This window comes from Lepidochelys kempii, chromosome 18 (genome assembly GCF_965140285.1).
Source record: "Lepidochelys kempii isolate rLepKem1 chromosome 18, rLepKem1.hap1, whole genome shotgun sequence".
In the NCBI taxonomy this organism is placed as follows: Eukaryota; Metazoa; Chordata; order Testudines; family Cheloniidae; genus Lepidochelys; species Lepidochelys kempii.
In genome coordinates, this window is record NC_136397.1 from 15,424,205 (window position 1) to 15,445,359 (window position 21,155).

Sequence of the window (21,155 nt, forward strand, 5' to 3'; positions counted from 1 at the left end):
CCCCATGCATTTTTCATTTGGGGTTGGGGGACCTGCCAGAACACTGTTATCACTGCAAAGTTTGGATTTTCATCCTTTTTTTCTTCTTTCTTTCCCTCATTACATTATCTGAACCATTTGATCATGAAAAAAAAAAGTTTCCATTGTTAATTCCATTTATTATCGGCACAATTTCCCTGATGGATTCATTCAAATAGGGGAGGAGGGGGAGAGTCGCTCTCTCTCACTCGCGCTCTCTCTCTCTCTGAGGGGTGTTTGTGAAGGAGACCACAGCAAGGTGGCAATAATGAAAAACGTGCAGATTGTTTCCGGGGACTGCAAGTGCTTTATTAAGGCAGGTTTTCTTAGACTGAATGCCCAATCACCACAGGCCCATGAAACTCAAATTGCCTTACAGCTCTCTCATGAACATACTTTTAATCTCATTGACCTGTCGTTATACTACAAGACATAAATTCAGATTTGGAGATCTTATGTTCAATCATAAATTGGGCTGGCAGACTTCCGATCAACAGAATAAAACTGTCTCCTGCGAGGTGGGTTTTTTATTTGCCAGAGCTGTTCCAGCAGACGGAGGAGAGGTATAGTCAGCTTTTCTTAATAAACCATCATTAAAAAAAAAAAAAGAAAGAAACTCGGCCGTGAAATTCATAGAAGAGGGAAGGAAAAAAAGAAGGTGATGTTTAAATAATGTTAATGTTGGAAATAAAGTTGGAGAATGTGGGAAATTCTGAATTAGAGAGGTGAGGCCAACTCCTGCCACCGGAGAGAAATGATAGAAAAATGAGAGACCGAGCGACAGAACACAGTAGCATTCAGCCCTAGCTGTGTGTTTTCTGCGGGGAGTGCTTGTATCACAACTTTATGGAAACTAATTCCATCCCCTCCTTCGAGGGTCCTTTTCTAATAGTGCTTTAAAAGAAATACAGGAAGTGTCCTGAAAAATCTCTCTCTCCCTCTCATTTTATGCTATTTTATCCAAATTCAACAGGGAATGGAAGGCTGTGAAATCTCTTTGGGTCAGAGTTTGGATAGGAGGGAAATGTTTTCTTAGCCTATATTTTTTATCACTGTGGCTATGTGGAAGGGTCCTTCTGTACAAAGACATGTTTTCATGGTAGAATCTTTATGAGCCTGATCCTGCAAAGTGTGGAGGGTCTTCAGTGTGAGATACTTACCCTCGCCATCTCCCAGGCCCGCTAGTGAATGGTGCCATTCCATGCAGCCAGTTCCCATCGCCATCAAGGGGCGTGTTCAGAGCTGGACTGCTGCAGAATTGGATCCCAGATAGGTTTTTTTTTCCCCCTTACAGATCACTATGGAGGAAAGTCCCGTGGATGAGCTATATCTGCTGACATTATCTCTGTGCTCACTGTATATTTACCGTAATCTTTTGGTTCCAGTTCCAGTCTCACCCACAGACAGAGCATCCCCTTTTGACCTGGCTCTTAGATACAGACTCTACATTTTTATTGTTCCCCGACTGTGTACTGATTAAATACGGGGGGGGAGGGTTGATGAACGTGTGTGACAATTTAGTGCTCTTGCAAGGTGCTGAACTGAGCTCTTCTCTTTATCCCAGAACAGGTACAGCAATAAGCAGTGCCCTGAGATTGACTTGCCATGACCAACTCCAGGGTTAAGAGGGTAAGTCAGTCTCCTTTTCCTTTCCATCCATGGTCTCTCTGCTGAGAATTCTAGCTGGAGCATTTCATGTGAGGATGGTTTCTGTGGTATGGAAATCGTGCCATCCTTTTACATGCCATTGGTAAATAACTTTTGTGCAGGACTCGAGCTGCCGATCTGCGGTTGAAATAGGTATTTTTATTGCCTTCAGGGCGTAGTACCTGCAGTGGGGATCCCATGTGCAGATGAAGGGGATTGGCTTACCTTTGTTTTGGTGCTGCTAGTAGACAACGGGTAAAACAATGTGCATGTTTTGTTCCCTCTCTTGAGAGTGAATTCTGTGCCCAGAGTGGGTCAGCCATCCCAGTGGATTGAGGGCTAAATTCAGATGCCTTTATTCATGCTAATTAGCACCGTACTCCACCAAGAGTCCTACTGAGGCCAATGGTGGAATCAGGTAGTAGTCAGTGTCATCAGAATCTAGCCCTATGGCTGAATGTTGAAGTTGTAGCTGGACAGAAAACAACCTTTCTATATAAAATACAGTTCCCCTTGCTCAGAAACACCCAGTCACTGGGTACTAACTAGCAAAAAAGCCATTAGTTTGATTTGAATGGTAGCAGTGTATGTATATTTTGTGAAAGGCCGCTCAACCCTTGAACTATATCTGTGCATGTAAAGTTGGTTCTGCATGTGCTGGATAGGGAGCTCCGGAGGTGGAGGATGCAGAGAACAGATAGAGAGCTGGCAGTAACAGTGCGGGGCTTCCCCCTACACACTGCTCAGGTTCTGACTGCTGGGACTGACTCGCCATTTGAGAGGCCAGTTCAATCTCCCTGGTTAAAACACAGGGCAAGGGAGACAGGAGAGCTGGGTTCTGTTCCTGGCTGTGCCACTGACTCAGTGTGGGGATTGAGGCAAGTTTCCTCTTAGCGACTGGCTAAGATAGTAGTACTTCCCTCCCCTACAGAAGGATTGTGAGGATTAATGTTGGTAAAGCACTTTGAGATCTTTGGATGAAAGTGTCTGCAAGGGCACTTTGCCTAGGGGAGATGGATGAAAGCAACAAGGGGACCACTGGGTTGGGTGACTGAACCCCCTGCCTTCCCCATAAGCCCCTTACCCTATCTCCTTTGGGGGAAGGGCTGACAGAAGTAATGCAAACTGCCCTTTGCAGAATTTCATGGGCCTCTGAATGCTCTCCTATGGGAATTTCCATGGGAGGGTACCGTTGAGACACAATTCGTTATCAGCACTTCTTTATTAATACATATCAGGCATCGGCACTTCATTAGCGCTACACACTGGGACAGGCAATTGGCACTTGTTAGTTGGCCCAAGCAGGGATCCCATTATTCCCTGACGGGTGGAGTATGGCAGCAGTGACAGGGCAAGCAGACATACTCGGGGCCCAATCTTGAGACACCACTGCCCCTTACTGACTTCAGGCTCTGCTCCCCTCCGGAATCAGGCTAGTTGGCTGTAACAATTTAACGCCAAACATTGGAATGAAAGAAAAGCATTTCCGGCTCACTTCTTTAGGGTTTTCTGTCCCCATGGCAGTTATTTGAAGGGCTCCTCTCTCAACGCACACGGGGATAGATGGACTCCTAAAATATACAGCCAATTATACTAGTAAAATATGTTAGATTTTATTCTGGTGCAAGTTACATGGTGGGGGCTGGGGAAGAAAAAGGAATGAACTCTGGAAGGAAACCCATAGCAACTGAAATATAAGTGTGAGGATTAGAAGTCCCCATAAATATACCTGACTTTGCCATCTCTGTTAATTAAATGCAAGTCATGAAATGGGCACAGAGTACGTCAATGACAAGGCGCAGCTTTCAGAGATGGAAAGGAGAAGCAAGTCGGGGGGACCTGGTTCCGTGACCCAGGGCTGAGATGCAGAGTGCAGCAGGGAGGGTTACAGCCAGGTGGGGAATTCAGTGTGAGCCCTCCCAGCAGGGAACAGGGGACTCTGCAATTAGTTATTAATCCCTCCTGTTTCATTCTCTCTCTCCTCTTCCTGGGTTTAATTAACTGTCATGCCTTACTTCTCTGCTGCTTCCCCCCCTTGTTCCACTGAGGTTGTAAGAGAGCAAGTGTTGATGCAAAGGCCCTGCTGTAAGAGGAAATGGGACAGGGAAAATAGCCCTGAAGCAGCGCTCTGCTCCCAAGAACTGTGGCTTTCTCTGGGCCCTATGCCACGATTCACTCCCCCTCTGAGGATAGTGCCACAGGGCCCTATGCCACGATTCACTCCCCCTCTGAGGATAGTGCCACAGGACTCAGCTCCCATGAGCTCTGGTGCCTATTCCCTTCAAGATGTCCAACCAGGACTTAGCTCCAGTTGGTGTGGGTGGTCGTTTTCCTCCCAGGTTTGTGGGGCCCAGAGGGCCCATGTCTTGGAGCCCATGATGAAGCACTGTGTTAATTGCATCCTCCTGTAAATAGCTGCCTCATTTTCTCTCTCTCCTGCTTCCTCAAGCACTTTCCATTCCTGTCTCTGATTTTCCTTTGGTAGTCTCCCTGGCATGTACTTCATCAGTACTCCTGTGGGGCTTCTGTACATAGGATATAAAGCCCACAGTTCAGCACTATCCATCTAATATCATCTGGCTGGTTTTAATCACAGCATTTTCCATTTAATTGGGAAGGCAGGCACACTTTGCATATTAATACAGCATAGCCTGTACCTCCTAAACATTAAAAGCAAAGGGTGCCTGGGATGGGCTGTACAGTAACTTATCAGCCGCAGGACAACCCATGTGACACAGTCTCAGTTGGGCTGATTTCCCTCCTCCTGATTCCAGAAATGATAAACAGTGTTTGCGTGCCCCCTTACTCCCATAATCTGTGCAATCACGTCTCTGTCCCTGTCCATTGTTTCCTTTGGATCATAACAGGCAGGTCTTGTTGCCTGTTCCGGACAGACAGACAGCAAGATATCATTCTCCCTTTAAATCTAGTGGCTTGTAGAGCCTTTTCCTTCTGTACAGTCTCTCAGTCCCATGAAAAATCCATTCTCTCTCTTTTCCTCAGAGTTTCATATTGTTGCCCCTCTGAGTACCTTCCATGTAAAATCAATAACCATAGCTAAGTCCCTAGCGGACTTCATGGCTCTTCTCCCCTGGGGTCAAAACTTAGGGTCAAAACTCTGCTTGTTGTAGAGGTTTTTTTGTTTGTTTGTTTGTTTGTGTGGGTGAGGGGAAGCCTTGGTAGGGGTAGACAGTGGTGTCAGTGTTGTGAATGCCGTTCATGTGGGGAAAAAGACTTTTTTAAAGAGGATGAATATACCCTGTACAAAGACCTTCCAATGGCTTGGCTGCCAGGAAATAACTTCCAGGCAGCAATCTAACCCTACCCACCCGTAGACGCCTCCTGCCTGTGCGTGGGCCTTGCTTTGCACATGACCTTCTGGTTGAGAGTTATTGTGCGGCTGATTTATTATTGGCATTACAAAAGCAACCACAGTGTGTGTTAGGTGCTGTCCAGAGAGAGTGAGAAGGAACAGGCCCTGCCCCAAAGAGCGCATAGTGCTTTGAGATGGGCCCAGGTCACAGAGTTCAGATCCTGACCTGTGTCCCAGCTTCTCTGAAGTTCAGGGAGTTTGGCTCGAAGGGTCCCAGGTCAGCCCAGCTTGAAAGGAGCCTGAATGGCTGAATGTGGATTGGGATCAGAACATTTCCAATATCCAGTGGAGTTCAGTTCCAGAGCCTTGCCCATCCCTGCATATAAGTCTTTCTATGGTACTTATATTGCCCTCATTGCTGTAGTATCCAAGTGTAAAAAGAACAGGAGGACTTGTGGCACCTTAGAGACTGACCAATTTATTTGAGCATAAGCTTTCGTGAGATACAGCTCACTTCATTGGATGCATTCAGTATATCTGTAGAATCTGCTGTAGTATCTTTAATGTATTTATCCTCACAACACCCTGGTGAGGCAGGGCAGGGCTGTGCTATTATCTCCATGTTACCACCATTGGAGAACTGAGGCATAGGGAGGGGAAGATGGTGGCAGAGCAAGAAATTGAGCCTGGATCTCCCAGGTTTGAGGCCAAGGCCTTAACCACTGGACCATCCTTCCTCTTGAACTGGCTCCTTGAGGCTCCCATTAGACATGATCCTAGAGAGAGAGGTGAGAGAAGAGGAAGTATCATTAGATTGGAAACTCTCTGGGGCAGGGATTTTATCTTCCCACATGTCTCTGAGGCCTTTAGCACATGTAAATAATAACAGCTAGGTAACCCTTTCACTCCTGGTTCCCCCTTTCACCTGCTGTGCTGTCTTGCCCGCGTCCCTGCTATTAAAATTGATGGAGTGACAGGATGCACCTGGGGCATGCAGCAGCAGAGCAGGTGCGCCTCACCCGGACAAACCGGGAAGGTTCAGCAGCTGTCAAACAGTGAATTCGATGTCTATAGCTTGGCTCCCAGCTACATGAAAGCACAGGGTTGCAGGGTATGGGAGGGGCCCAGAGGTGGTGCTGTCCGCCTGGAGGGTGGAGGCAAAGCATCACAGGTAGCTCTGTAGCAGTCAGTGAGATCAGCGGATCTAGGAGTGAGGTTGACAAGGTCCAGCGAGTGTCCAGTCCTTGGCACTTCGCTGTCATTCAGTGCCTCATCCATGAGGGGGAAGGATTGTTTAAAGGTGGTAAATTGGTGAACAAGGCCTTGTGTTGCTCAGTCTTGGCTTGTCTGGGGGAAGACCATAGCAGTTCGCAGCAGGGCCCTCTTGGCTCCTGGCCCTGCTGTGCTGATAAAGTCACATGGAGACCCTGGGGTTCAGTAACCACTGGTGCCATTTATTTACAGGTTGTGCTCCCGCCACCTTTTCACCATACACAGTGTGGGTCCTAGTGTCTACACCCAAGACGCTGCATCACTCTGCTTCCACTCCCTCGCTCCTTCCCCTGGCTTCCTTCATCCCAGCCTCTTATATAGCCCCAGGTTAACTGGGCGGGCAGCCCTCTCCCATTCCCCAATTAGTGCAGGTTTCCTCTAGCCAGTTCTAATTTACTTCCCTTAAACGGAGCTGGCGTGACAGAGGGCTGAGTCAGCTGTTCTTGCCCAGCACCCTGTCACACAGACCCAGAGAAACCCTTTGGGGTAGACAGAGCAATGCTCACAAAGTTAGTTTCCTAGGACCACAGGATAACGCGGACAGAGACACAGAGAAGAGCAGATGAATTGGACTGGATTATAGCTCATATCTACTGACCAGGTGATGTGATGCCTTCATAGTCCTGGAATATCCTAGTGTCCCAGCCAGTCTTGTCCTTGTATGAATATAATCAACAGCTTGACCGAGCTCTCTTCACCCAAGAGACTACCAGCAGCATCCATAAAGGCTGCCTCCTGCATCAGTGTGACCTTGGTATCTAGCTCTGCCAGTGCTGGACCTTGGTGTGCCATGCCACCTCCCCCTTGCAATGCTACCCAGGTTAACTCGCAGCAGCACCTGGGGCGCTGCACATCCTGGTCTCATGTGAACTGGTGCACTCTGGGAACTGTAGCTTGTTTAGGCTCCACTGTGTACCAAAGGGTCAGTACATGCAGGTGGGTCCCCAGTTTAACTTGCAGGGGAAGGAGAGATCTGTGGTGGGTGCGGGAGGAAGTGTAGCTCTTTGAGGACATGAAACTGTGGAGGGGTTTGGGGGCGGGGTCAGAAGAGAAGAGGAAGTTCCTAAGTAGTAGGTGGTCGCTGGCTGATCCCCCCACCACACCCCATTGCACTCACTCCTACCTGCCAAAACTCTACCTCCAGTTCCAACCTACCCTCACCCACCCAAGCCACCAAAGCCCTCCCACATATCCTCTTTGACTAAAGGTCTCTCAGTTTGTTGGGACTACCTCATCTACTGCTCTGAGGCTGTTTGTGTTCACTTTGCCACAGTGCTACAGTAGGAGTGGGCCTGGGCAGAGGGGGTGTGGGAGGTGGAGAAAATAAACCGCTAGCATGGTAAAAGTGAAATCTGTTCTGAGAGAAGCGTACATGTCAGCCTCCAAGCTCAGCTTGCCAAGTTGAAGCACTTGCTGTCAGTTTCAGAGTCTGTAGATGAAGCTTTGAAACAATCTGCAAGCCAGTGGCCAGACAGAAAGATGGGGACTTAGAATACTGACCTGGATGATCAGAGGAAATGAATTAGCTGTCCTCTGGGAGTCGTTTGTGCATGTTACAATCCACCTCCACCCTACTGCAGTTTGTCATAGCTGTTGCTTTGCATGTGGGGGCCCAGGACCAAGAATAACAGAGGGTGCTACAGGTCAGGATTGAGGGTCATTTCAAGAGTCTGGGACTGAAATAGAAGAGGGTGCTCTGAGGTGCATTGGCAGAGCCGTGTGTGGTGAGCATGTCTGTCACTAGCCGGCACAGTAACTCGCTCGCTTCTGTGAGCACTAAAAATGATATACAAGAATAGTTTTAAACAAAGAAAGGAGCAGACGAGAAAGAACCTCTTTGGGACACTCTAGCTGCACGAGCTGGATCTAACCTGGGGCTTGGAGTCCCCATTTAATGAAATGGGCTATTGATCTCGCTGATTGCTCGGCTCTGACAAAACCAGCTGCACTTCACAGAAGTCTGCGACCTGTCCTCTATATAAATAGCTGCACTTCCATCATTTCCAAAGCCTGGTTATCTCTAGGCTGGGTTGGTATCTATGCCCTGATTGCTGTGACCTGTTTGGTGGTATCACTTCCTGCACTCTCCACCTACCATTATTGGTTTTTGCTTGAAGGCCTAATTGTGTTAATCTATCTATTGGTTCGGTTCTATTCTGTTCTATTCAGCTGCTGGTTTGTACAGTTCGATAGTTTGCAGTTACTCGTATTCACTTTTTATGACCTCCTGGGATTTACAACGCGAATTCTATTTCTTTTTATGGGCAGAAGGAATTAAACAATGTTTTAATTATGAAAATATTTTATAATGATTTTGAAATCAAGGAAGGGAGAGAATTTAGTAGAGCCAGGTATAGCACGGGGCAAGTGCCTTCCTTGTTGATCACTAATGTCTTCAGTCGTGACCTGTAGTGGCCCCTAAAACCCATAAGTGTGGTCATCTTTTGAGCAGACATCACCAGTCATGCACAGTTTGGGGAAGCTGATAACGATCCATTAGGGACTAATCAGAGATTCACTTTCACCTGCGATTTGAACCCAACTCTCTGGGTAAGAGGCAAGTGTGTTAGCTGAATGCAACACTTACAGCTCCTGTTCTAGGGCTGGACCAACAGGAAGAAGTGACAGCCAACAGTACTGTATTCAACAGTTGGACCAACAGCGCAGTATCCAATACCAGTTTGACCAGCTCCAGATAGATAGATAGAGTAGTAGATAGATATAGATACCATAGAAGCTGAAAGCCCATGAAGTTTCAGGAGTTCTCTGAGTGGTGGTGGATGGTCTGACCATTGAGTTTAGATGCTGGGTATCCCAGGGGCAGGCAGGTGAGCCTGGTCTTCCTGTTCTGTTTGCCAAGAGGTATATTTGTATCTTACTGTGTGTGCAATAAAATAGTCCTCAGGGTTATTCTAGAGCAGTCGTTCTCAACCTATTTACCATTGCGGATCGCACATGCCGCTGTCTATGTGTTATGTGAGTCGCATCCACACAATATATATACAATCTGTATGGCCCCAAGGATGTCACATGGGCCATGCTGATTGGGTTGCAAGCAGCCCGTGGGCCGTGGGTGGGGAACCACTGCTCTAGAGGATAGATAACAAGCTAATAGGAAGTAAAATGTTTAAAAACTCCTAAATAACTTTGATGATGTTCCTCCTTATAAATTCCAGAGGTAGCTGTTTCTCAGGGAATAAGTCTGCACTAATGGTGTGGCTGCATCCCAGGGTTTGCTGGGCTAGAAATCTGGAGCTTTCATCTGAAGCTTGTGGGCCTGATTCCCAATACCTGTGGGGGAGAGAGTTGGCCATATATTTGTCACCAGCAGCAGGCGGAATGTACACACACCATGTCTTCAACACTGAAAAGCATCTGTTTGATGCATCACAGTGGAAACAAGAGAATAATGTTCCTGGCACTCAACACCAAGCAGGAATACAGAATGGAGGATGAATCTAAACAGCAGCTGCTTTCTTTAGGGGCTCTGGTTTGCACTGCCTCTTTCAGAGAGCTCGTAGGTTTTTGGACTGTGTGACCTAATGAACGTTGACCCATGGTGGTGAGCTTTAGAGGGGACTCAGATGAATATTATTCATAGGGATCCTGTGTACATTCACTGTGTTCAGATTGCATAAATATTGGGGAGAAAGTTCCATGTGGCAGATGGAGCAGGGAACAGGGTGTCAGGACTCCTGGGTTCTACTCCCATCTCTGCCACTGTCTAGCTGTACGGCCTTAGGCAATTCACTCTTCCTCATGTTATCAGTCTGTGAGACGGGGATAATCATACTTCTCGTCCTCCATCACAGGGGTGTTTTAAGGTTTTAATTAACTTACGCTTACACGGAAGTGAGAACGCTTCGCAGGAAAGTTGCTTTAGGAGTTATTATTATTTGTATTATCGTAGTGCCTAGAAGTGTAAAGTTTATTATTTTTAAGGTGGGGAGGGAAATGAAGGAGGAGAGGCTGAGGGATCTGGGCTTGTTTAGTCTGCAGAAGAGAAGAGTGAGGGGGGATTTGATAGCAGCCTTCAACTACCTGAAGGGGCGTTCCAAAGAGGCTGGAGCTCAGCTGTTCTCAGTGGTGGCAGATGACAGAACAAGGAGCAATGGTCTCAAGCTGCAGCGGGGGAGGTCTAGGTTGGATATTAGGAAACACTGTTTCACTAGGAGGATGGTGAAGCACTGGAATGGGTTACCAAGGGAGGTGGTAGAATCTCCACCCTTAGAGGTTTTTAAGGCCCGGCTTGACAAAGCCTTGGCTGGGATGATTTAGTTGTTGTTGGCCCTGCTTTGAGCAGGGGGTTGGACTAGATGACCTCCTGAGGTCTCTTCCAACCCTCATTTTCTATGATTATAAGATACATTATTGAGGTTCTCCAGCTAAACAATTTGGCTCACGAGGGGCCATGGAATGTCTCACTCCTGGGCTCCTCTGACAGACCAGAAGCGGGTCCAAGTGTTCAGAGTCACTAATGGTCGGTGAGACTGTTGTTTTTAGAACAGGCTGTGATGCTGTGAGGCTTTTCTCTAGCTGCTGCTGCTTGAAAGAAGCCAACATGCATATGCCACGAATGAGCTCTCGTGCTTTTGGAAGTTCAACGCTGGAAGAGGGCGTGTTAAAGGCAAAATAGCCAGGATCGTTGGCATTTGGTCTGTTATGGGCTCCGCTGGTGCTCTTTACCAACACCAGAAATCAAGTGTCTTCTCCTTTATTGAGAGTTTCTGGTTGGACCTTGAAGAACATGTTTCCTAGGCGTCCTTAATGCTTTGCCACATGACAATGTTGGAGTTGTATAAATACTGTGCAGATGTGCGGGGGAAAGGCTACATATGGGGAGCCCGTGAGGATCAGGTTGCTAGAGCATTTCTGTATGTGGCACCCCCTTTCCTAATCATGCATAAGCGCTCTGTTATTCACTGCAGCCCTATATCTATTTTTTAAAATTTTTATTATCCTGGCAGGAGAGTTGCTTCATTAGGGGAGCGGAGCTCCTGACTAGAACGGGGAACGGCAACAACAAAAGGATATAACTATATAAAGTTATGTCAAAAAACCTTCACAAGAAAAACGGCTGATGTTGGAAACAGCATGCATTAAAAATTCAGAACAGGTTGGGAGAGGGGTAGGAATGGAGAGACAGAGAAACAAATACATACAGAGGCATAAAGAATAAAACACTGATTGGTTTTATTTCTCTTAATAATAATTTAAAAATATGTTTTCCCTTGGATTTCAGTGTAGGTTATCAGGGATTTAAATATCCACTTGGTAAATGGATGGTCTATCCCACCCCACTACCCACTGGGTGGGGGACCTGACCCTACTACTAACTACTCAGTAATTGGGAAATTTGACCCTTCTTGCTACTGAACTGTAATTGGGTAGCTTAGGCCAGGAGTCATTTTGTACCTTGACCTCTCCTGCGACTCATGCACAATGAAGTCATTCCAGCTCATGCAGCTAAGCAGGTAAACTGTTGATCAAGCTACCCATAGGTTATTCGGTAACCACACTGCTCATGGAGAATCAGATGAGCCAACCATCTGCCAATCGGTGAAGTAGCACCTCGATTTTTACGAACACAAATTGTACCAATGGCCAGTTATACGAGCCATTATTCCCAGTGGGAGAAAAAAATAATGTAAGGAAAGTGATGTTGATGAAGAACAAGTTGGCATCCTGTCTCACTGCAATGCCTTCAGTGCTTTGGAGAGTACTTTGCAGTGGTTTGAAGGACAGGAAGAAAGTGAGGTGGTGTACTGTACTGCAGCTTATATGCTGTATCTACTGAAATTTTGAACTTTTTGATTTTTACAGTCTCCTCAATCTCCAATTAGTTTATAAAATAGAGTCTGGTACTTGGCAGTCTGCAAGCAATCTGGGTACAGTTAGAGTCAGATCTCTAGCTGTTCGGAGTGGTGTGGGAGGGGTGGGATAGGACAACTGTATTGGAAGAGGTGCTCTGCACAACACTCATGACTTCTGGCAGGATGAGTTTGCCATTTTAGCCAGATCTCTGCTCCGAGTTGGGGTTGCAGGGTCCTTCTGGATGGTCTCTTACATATATTTGTTTCCTCGTTTAAATGTTTGTAATCAACAAATGCCTCCATACACCATATAACAGAGGCATAATGCTCTGGGTCCAGTCCCCAGAGGGTGGCTGTCCCAAAGCCTGACACTGCAGTTAGTGCTAATTGACCCCTTTGACCTTGTTAGAGAGGCTAAGGTCTGGGTGGTCCCTTCTCACGCTAGAGCAGGTCTGTCCAAGTTAGGGATGGTGCACGATGCCAGGGCAGTGCTGGGGAAAGGTTTTTCTGCTGCTACCTGAATAGCACCTGGTCAGTGGACAGAAAGAAACCTTCGGTCACCAGTGCCATCAACCTGATGCATTTCACCTGCACTAAAGTCGCATTAAAAATGCAATAAAAACACGACAAACCCACAGATGCACAAGGGCATGCTGAGATGCCTCCTGTGTGGAGAGAGAGCCATGATCACAACCTGTCATGGTGCTGTATTTACCTGCTCACAGGGTGGGCAGACAGATGCCTCTGGGCTGTGGCACAGTGTCTTGGTAGCATGGGAGCCTGGCCTCGTCGCTCATCTCTTATGGCAGCTGTTCTCCTACGTTTTACAAGGCTTGTTTGTGCTTTTGTAATTATAGACTTGGATAGACTTTTTGCCAAACCAGTTCTCTCCCTTTCCCGCTCCGGTTCCAAGTGCAGTTTAAAAACAAAAGGAGAGGGTACAAATGATACAAGTTCCAAGTGATAAAGTGAGGGGGAAACCAAGCTCTCTCTTCCCAGGTAGTAGATCATCAGCATAGCCCTCTCCCACACTCAGACAGCTCCAGATTAAAAAGGGTCCCCAGAACCAAGGAGATAAAAAGCGGAATCTGCTCCTTTAACACTTTGAGCTTTATTGCATTAGAAGTAGTAGTAGCAGAGCTATGTTTAATAAATCCTGGGATCTGGAGAGTGCATCAAACTCTGCATGCTATTAAAACTAAGTGCCTAACGCTACTGCCCTTCTATTGATCTATTTATCCATCTGTCTGTCTCTGACTTTTTTGTATCACACCAACAGGGTACTAAGTCCTTTATACTGCAGGAAAATCAGATCTCTGCCCCTCAAAGGTCTAAAGTCTTTTTCTCTCCCCTTCCCTCCACATATCTAGCCATCCACCCATCCCTGTAGATACAAACAGATATCCCCATCTTTTATATATGTTTAGTGTATGTGTGGAGGGGTGTCGTGCTGGACACACAATTTGGTTTCTCCCTTTTTGTTTCCTTAATGTGACCACAGCACATGCCATGGGATTTTTCTCTCCTCTCTCTTGCCTCTGTTTGTCAACTTTCCCTTCTGAGCTACACAGGAATGGAAAATTATAGATGCCCAGGTAACAGCATTCGATGTTCCCCTTTTTTGCAAGTGCACTGAAATCCTAATGGAATGGGGTGACTGGAGAACTTGTGCAGCCCTTAGGGTAAATCTGTGGAGTCAGTTTTTACCCTGACAGTAAAGCCGTGTAGCCACTAGTGTGTTATAGGCTCAGTGGCCCCTCATAGCATGATCTCTAGACGGAATCAGTTTTTATTGCTCATCCTGCAATGGCCTCTTCAAGGGAAGCAGTGGCCAGGGTAGGGGTTGGGAGTTATTTAGAGGTGCTGCTGGAAAGGATTCGTTGTGTATTGTGGTCAGCTTAACACCTGTTCCATTAACTGTTTACATCAGTGCTACTCAAAGTGGTGGTCCGCGGACCAGTGCCGGTCCGCAAGCCATCGGCTGCCGGTCCGTGCACACACTGGGGAAAAAAGTGCTGGTCCCCACATCAGAGAGCTTGAGAAGCGCTGGTGTACATGCTATAATGCAACACAAACTAAAGGGGAAGGCTTTATGTACAGCCAGACACAGGAGCTGTGGGAGTCCGGTATTTTTAAACTCCCACTGCAGTATCAGTTCATGATGCCTGGGTAGTATAATAACTGTACGTATTTATTCACTGTCTTTCTACGCTGCAACCGGGGGCAGGGGTGTATGGCAGGGTGGAGCAGTGGAGTCAAAATATTGACTGCAAAAATTGGGGGGGGGCAGGAAATCTACTTTGAAGTATAGCAACAACCTGCTCCTCTTTGCATGTGTGTGTATGCACTCTCTCTCTACACACACACACACACACACACACACACAATTCCTCTCTTAATATTAGTTCACCTTACCATTATTTTATTATGATTTATACCCCTGCCCCCAAAAGTTCTTCCACAAGGTATTGCATGACAGCAAGACAGGTGTCAGGACACAAGCCAAAGACACGGCTTTCTGCCCAAGCACCAGTTTGAACTTCTTCTTTTTCTTAAGCCCCTAGGGAGCCCCATTTACTGGCATCAGAAATGGGGGTGGAGGGTCTGGATTTGCTCACAGCAGCCCTGACTCACCCAAAACCCATGAGTAAGTCTTGGGGCCCAGTTCTTTTGCTGCAGGGTATCTGAGGAGCTGGCAGCGGAGTCAATGGGAGTTACTTATCTCCTGCCATGGGAGAACAGGGCTGGTATATTTCTTCCCTCTCCTGTTTGTTCTTCTGTATCTAGCCTCTGATCTCGCCTCTTACAAGAGATTTATTTAGTGATTGCACTTAAAGCCGGGCTACTCCTCCTCCTGGAGGGGAAGCACCTTTTGTTCGGGTTCTGCTCTTAAAACAACTCAACATTCAGGCTGGAATATTTTTTTTATTGCAAATAATGTGTCATTTTTCATAGATCAAAACATCATGGGGAAGGGCAGCATCACATTTGGGGAACATGGGTTTCAATGCCCAGCATCAATCGAACGATGCGTTTTCAGTTGCTTGTAATGTTTCTGTCTGTACCTGAAGGGAGAAATGACGAATTTCCACTCACTTTTTGTCATGTTGGAGCTTTGGTTTGTTAACTGTGCTGCTTTGTCTGGGAAACTTGCAGGGGTGAAGGGTCAGCTCCTTCTACTCCTCAGTCCTTGAAGTTTTCTCTTCTCCCTAGTTTCTCAGTGCCTTAGTTCCCCAAACCAGGCAGCTGAAAGAAGGAACCTGCCCTGCAGGCTAGGGTGGGATTTTCAAAGGTGCTTTAGGAAAAATGTGTATTTTTAAAATGTGGGAGTGAACACATTAAAATGATAATTTAGGGGTTTTCCTCAACCTGCTAACACATGTTAAAACTACAACTGCCTTCTCTATCCTAAGATTTCAACATGCACAAAAATATATCTGTTTTCCTCGTGTGGACATAGCATGAGGTATTTTTCAAAACCCTAACTCCCATGAGCAGGGCACCTAACTCCCTTAGATTGCTTTGAAAACCCCAGTCTAGATCACTGCCAGCTGTGGAAAGAAGAGGAGAAAGACGATCTAAGAACATAGGAGAAAGTGAACCCTCGCCTCCCCTGAGAAAACGGCATTGTTTCTTTTGGGAGAGTCTGGCCCACTTTCCCCTAAGCTTGTCCCTTTTTACCCAGTCCACTTAGTGATCTGGTCTGCCAGCTCAGCCTGAGAAAGCCCACCAGCTGTCCCTGGTCACAGCTGTCACCCACCTGCCTCTGGCACTCCCTCATCCCTGCCTTACTGCTCTGTTGCAGCTATCTCTAGGGCTTTTCTCTGCCTGTGTGCAGTACTGGCAGAAAGTATGGATTTCCCAGAGCTGTGACGTTTTTCATGGCAAAAAAGGGTAATTTTTCCTAAAAATAACTTCTCCACCTCCCCTTTACTGGACATGATTTAAGTGATCCTGGTGTAGGCAGTGAGGAATAAATTGGGTTGGGTGTTTTTCCCTGAGCAACATGGAGTCAGGGGAAGGCTATGAGCATTACATTGGGATTGAGGACCTGGCAAGGAATGGGGTGAAATGCTGCCTCATGTGGGGAAACTGTATCGTGGGGGCTTGCATTTTGCAGGGATGATGCATCATACCATGTTGCACTCATAACAGGCGGGATGACCAAAGAGGTACGTGATGTTGGCCAGCCCATTGCAGCAGGAAACTAAGGTGGCAGTTGTAGCCAGGCTTAATAAAAACCTTAAAATATAAACAGCTTGCCTGTGCAGTGGGGCAAAAGGTACCTCTCCTGGGCACGTGCTGTGGGAAAGGGGGCAGGCCAGGGCAGGGCATCCAGTGCCCCATGCTCCATTTGGTTATGTCGATCAGTCAGAACTTTATAAAGCTGCATGGGCCCAATCCTGCTCCCTTTTTAGCCAAGGCAAAGCTCCCATAGACTAATGTGAAGGATCAGGCCCTGCGTGGGCAAGTAGGTATGCAACTGAGCATGGCTTAGGGTGACCCTGTGGTGTGTGGGTTGAAGTGTATGAACGTGTGTTGGAGTCGGGGAGCAGCTGATATTCAGTCACAATAAACAGAGACGCCTCTTTCCCCCATCCCTCCGGAGGAGCAGGTCAACCATCTGGCTATTTTATTTATTAAATATCACCAGAGATGGTGCAGCTGCAGGAACGCGCTGCTCTGTCTCCCGACTGATGATTGTTGGAGAAATCAGTCATTTCTGGCAAGCAAAAACTGGATGGTGGGTTAATAGTGCAGGGAAAATACCGGCAGTGGCCAGTGCTCTGAGCATACCAGACATGACCTCTGGGAATCATAGATTCTGAAGGGGCTGCTGCTTCTCTGTAATGCGATTGCTTCTTTGTAATGGCCTCAACTCTTTCTTTTTTCTTTATCATTATTGACCATGGAGCATTGGCAGAGCTGGAGAATAAATAGTTCCCTGTTGGTTAACAACAGGCTTTCCACCAATTGGAACACAAGCTGCGCTCCATGTTATATTCTTTATAATCAGACTTTATCGCACAGCAGAAAAAGAAAAATCTCTCTCCCCCCCTGGAAAACAGGGAGGAGGGGCTATTTCCATAGTGAGAGTGGGGATAGGGGGTACACGGTTGGGTAACCACCAAAGGGACACATTTTCCTAAGTGGAGCTTTTTGGAAAATTCTGGCCCCTGTTGTAGGTGCTGAGTATTTGGAAATCTGGCCCTGAGCCCTTTACAAAATTTGTCTCCAAACCCCAACTGGTCTGTATCAGGCTCTCAATTTCTTTCTCCAACAAATTACACTTCCGGGGCTGCTGAGATCACTTTGCTGAACTGTTTGCAGTGCATTCCCGAACCTGATATGAGGCTCCTGTAACAGGAGTTACCTAGGCTTGGAAGCATTTGATTTTTATCCATAAATGTCAGTAAAGGTTGATTTCACCATATAGACACAAAGTGGTGAAAAAATATTTCCATCGACGATCATCTTAATTTACAGATAAAGAAAAATGCTGCTTCAGAACTTATTAGAGTTTGATTTGAGGATATTTATTTTAGATATTTTGACAATTTGTGTTTTACCAGTGATAAAGCTTTAACTTTTTGAATTTCAACACCTCCTGTCATTAAATAGTTATTGTCTGACCCCTGCATTGTCTCAGCCCCCCCATAACGTCCAACAACTATGAACATTTAAATCCAAATTGAAAAAATGCTTACAAATAAACATTGATATTGTCTGTCAAAATTCTAAAAACAAAAGAAACCGCAACAAACCTTCCCATTCTGCCAAGCATAGAGTTACCCTAGGAGAATTTATCCCTCCTTGGTTTAGCAAGAGCATGACTGAGAAATGCAGTCAAGAAGTGTGGGGGAAATCACACTAGAAAGTGATCTGGGGGAATCCCTGGAAAGGGGGCATTCTGGGGGCTGTGGGAGAAGTAGCGAACTCCCCCGAGTCCCTGCTTGTGGGGTTCAAAAAAACCTTGCCAGGTCTAAGCTCTTTCCTTATTTCGCTTCTTGCCTTTTCCCTCCTCTTGTCTCCCTGTTCCTTCTATTCCGCCTTTTTTTTAATCTCTGTTTTCTTCTCTTCCTCACTCACGGTCTCCCCATTTCCTCTCCTTTTTCTGATTTCTGTTTTTCCTTCCCCCTTTTAAAAATTTCTCTCCTACCCTTTTCTCTGCCTTTACGTCCTTTCTCTGATTGCCCTTTTATCTCTTCCCTCTCCTCCCTAGCCCCCACCCTCCCCAGCCTTCCCTTCCCTTTCCCTATACGCCTATCCACCTGCCCTCTTCCTATTCTCCATCCCCTCCCCGCTCCCCCATGCCCCTCTCCAGCTCCCCTCTCCCCCATCCCTTCCCAACCCCCCTCCCCTCCCGCTGCCCCCTGTCCTGGGCTCCTCCTCCATCATCACGATGGTTTTCGCGGGTCAGCTGCTGCCTGGCCAGCCGCCGGGGCGGGGGGCGGCAGCCCCTGCGGGGCGCCCGGCTGCAGGCTTGAGCCTGGCGGCCCTGCCTGGCTCCTGTGCGCCCCAGCGCCAGGGCAGCCTTGTTTGCGCATCCCTCCACCCCGCGGCTGGGGCCGGGGCCCGGGCCGGGGCCGGGGGGGCCGGGGCCGGCTCCAGGCTCCTGGGGGTGGGAGGTGATGATTTTCCAGCGGGTATTTGTCAGGTCAGAGTCTGCACCGCCCGCCGGGCTCCGCGCCTCTCTCCCCGGGTTATTTATTACCTCTCCCCCGGCGGCTGCGCTGCGGCTCCGGGGTCGCTGCCAGCAACCGGCGGGGACCCGGCGCAGGGGGTTTCCAGAGCCACGACGAGGCGCAGGGACAGCCCGGGAAGGTTCAGCCCCAAGCACAGGACAGAAGCCCCCGAGCCCCCAGCCTGCTTCCCCCGCAGCGGCCCCGCTTGCCCGTCACCCCCCTCACCTCCCGGACCACTGCCCCAGCCCTAGGCCCACCCCCAAGCTGTAGCTGGGGCCAGGGGTCTGCAGGCAATTGCAGCCCCTGGTTGGGCTCAGATGGTGATCAGCCCTGGGGGACACAGAACAAAGTTAACCCCCTCTGTTCTGCAGAGACCAGGTGCAATAACATTCCTAGAAAGATCTATCTATCCCCATCCACCCCCCATCTATCTATCTATCTAACTATCTATCTATCCTGGTATATCGTCCCAGACCTTTTTTCAGAGTAGCAGCCGTGTTAGTCTGTATTTGCAAAAAGAAAAGGAGTACTTGTGGCACCTTAGAGACTAACCAATTTATTTGAGCATAAGCTTTCGTGAGCTACAGCTCACTTGAGCTGTAGCTCACGAAAGCTTATGCCCAAATAAATTGGTTAGTCTCTAAGGTGCCACAAGTACTCCTTTTCTTTATCCCAGACCTTGATTATCTGTGCTGCGCCCTGTTACCCCAAACAGGTTCATATCCTTTTGGCGCCTGTTGCCATCAGAACCCCCTCCATTCTCCAGTGTCACTCAGTGTCCCCCTTGCATGCAGGTACGGGTGTCCTGTGTGACAGCTGTATCCTGGGATATGCATGCAGGGTGCTGTTTGTAAGCGGAGTTAGGCCAGACACACATGGCGACACTGTTAATTGTAGTTTTACTGAATGGTTAGGAGTAAAGTTGAATTTTTTATAAGAATAACGACTGCAGTGCCCAGGCTGACCTTATCTGCAGTTACTGGCTGAGTTATGCTCGTAGGTACCTTTATTCCAAGTGCTTTTCAGGCTTTAGTTGACATTTCAGCTTGTTCATTTCCTGGCATGCAGCTTTCTAGTGTCCCCCTGAGCCTTTGTGTCCCTTGTCAGAAGGGGATGTGAGTGGGGTCCTTTCAGTGGGCATCATCTCTGGGGTTGTGGTATGTCTGCTTTAGATGTTGAGAGCCTGCCACTGGAAAGTGGAGGAAAGACCTGATTTATTGGTTAGCTTGTTAGAGGGAAATGCCCCTGTTTTACAGCAAGTTACTACAGCGTACAGGGAAAACACTGTGGTAGTCGTGTAGAGAAACTTGTGTGGGGGATTCATTTTTAGGACTCTTTCTTAGCTGTTGTCCTGGCCTGCCCCTAGAGATCTTGGTGAGTTGTTGAGTGCTGATCGTTCTGGGCAGGGTCAGTACTGAACCCAGTCCAGCAACATATCTGCTTGGGGCCTGATGCATAGCAGACATGCAACTCATAGGCACAGCCCATTCCGACTTTCTGGCTCTGGGATTGCAGGCAACTCCCAGCTCATTCTTCCCCTCTGACAGCTTGGGCCTCTGCTATTGCTAGAGGCCTTTGAGACTCAAAACCCAGCCCTGTTCCAGGGTGCGATGGGCACTTCTAAAAAATTGGGAGCTACGGAGTAAATGTCTCCCTCTCAGTCTGGAATTTTCCTTTCTCTCTCCTGCTTAGAGGAGACAAAGTAAATATCGTCTCCCTATTGTTTGGCTGTATTTCTTTCCTGTTGCTGCCTCCTTGTCTGCAGAGCCACTAATGTCCCCAGCGCTCCTGAACCCATTTATTTTCCATCCGCGGCCTGCCTGCAGCAGTGCTAATATGTCTCAAAAGACTTTGCTCCTTGTTAATTACAGTGGGAGAAGCCCTCAAAGCCCCCTGGGGTGTATTTGGGCTGGAAATTAAACATGCTGGGGAGTTCTGGGCACCCAAATACACAGGAGAACTGACACAGGAGAACTGGGGGACTCTGTTTGGAGGCAGAGGGACTGTGATTGCAGGTGAGAAGTCATGGGAAATGGTAAGGAGGGGGATGGTTAGCAGCAGTCAGAGAACAGCTAATTATCCCAGGCTCTTGCTTGTTTTCCTGATAGCTGGGCAACTTTGTCCTTTGATTTTCATACATTTCATCTTTTGATTGGCTCAGGGTTCCAGGTGTTATCGCAGAAGGTTCTGGGGAAGCTTCTGGAGGAGGTGTTCTGAAGTGGGGTTCCTGGAGGAGTTTTCTGTGAGATGCTAGAGGGGAGTTCAGAGTGCTGTTTCCCCCTCCCAGGCTGTGTGCATGTTCTTCATGTTGCCCTTCAATGCCCTCTCTTCTTTACAAAATACATCCTAAATGTGCTGTCCTTTCTCACACAAGTTCCATGGAGAGCTGAGCTGGGAGCATATTTC

At 47.7% G+C, this 21,155-nt stretch overlaps 1 protein-coding gene across 1 annotated transcript in view; it reads left to right on the forward strand.

The window, feature by feature from the left end:
- Positions 1-1,582: 1,582 nt before the first annotated feature.
- Positions 1,583-21,155, forward strand: part of SAMD11 (sterile alpha motif domain containing 11) — a 221,497-nt gene continuing 201,924 nt past the window's right edge. The window contains exon 1 of the mRNA XM_078849360.1: positions 1,583-1,647. The gene's annotated coding sequence lies outside the window, so the exon portion shown is untranslated. The remainder of the gene's footprint in view (positions 1,648-21,155) is intronic.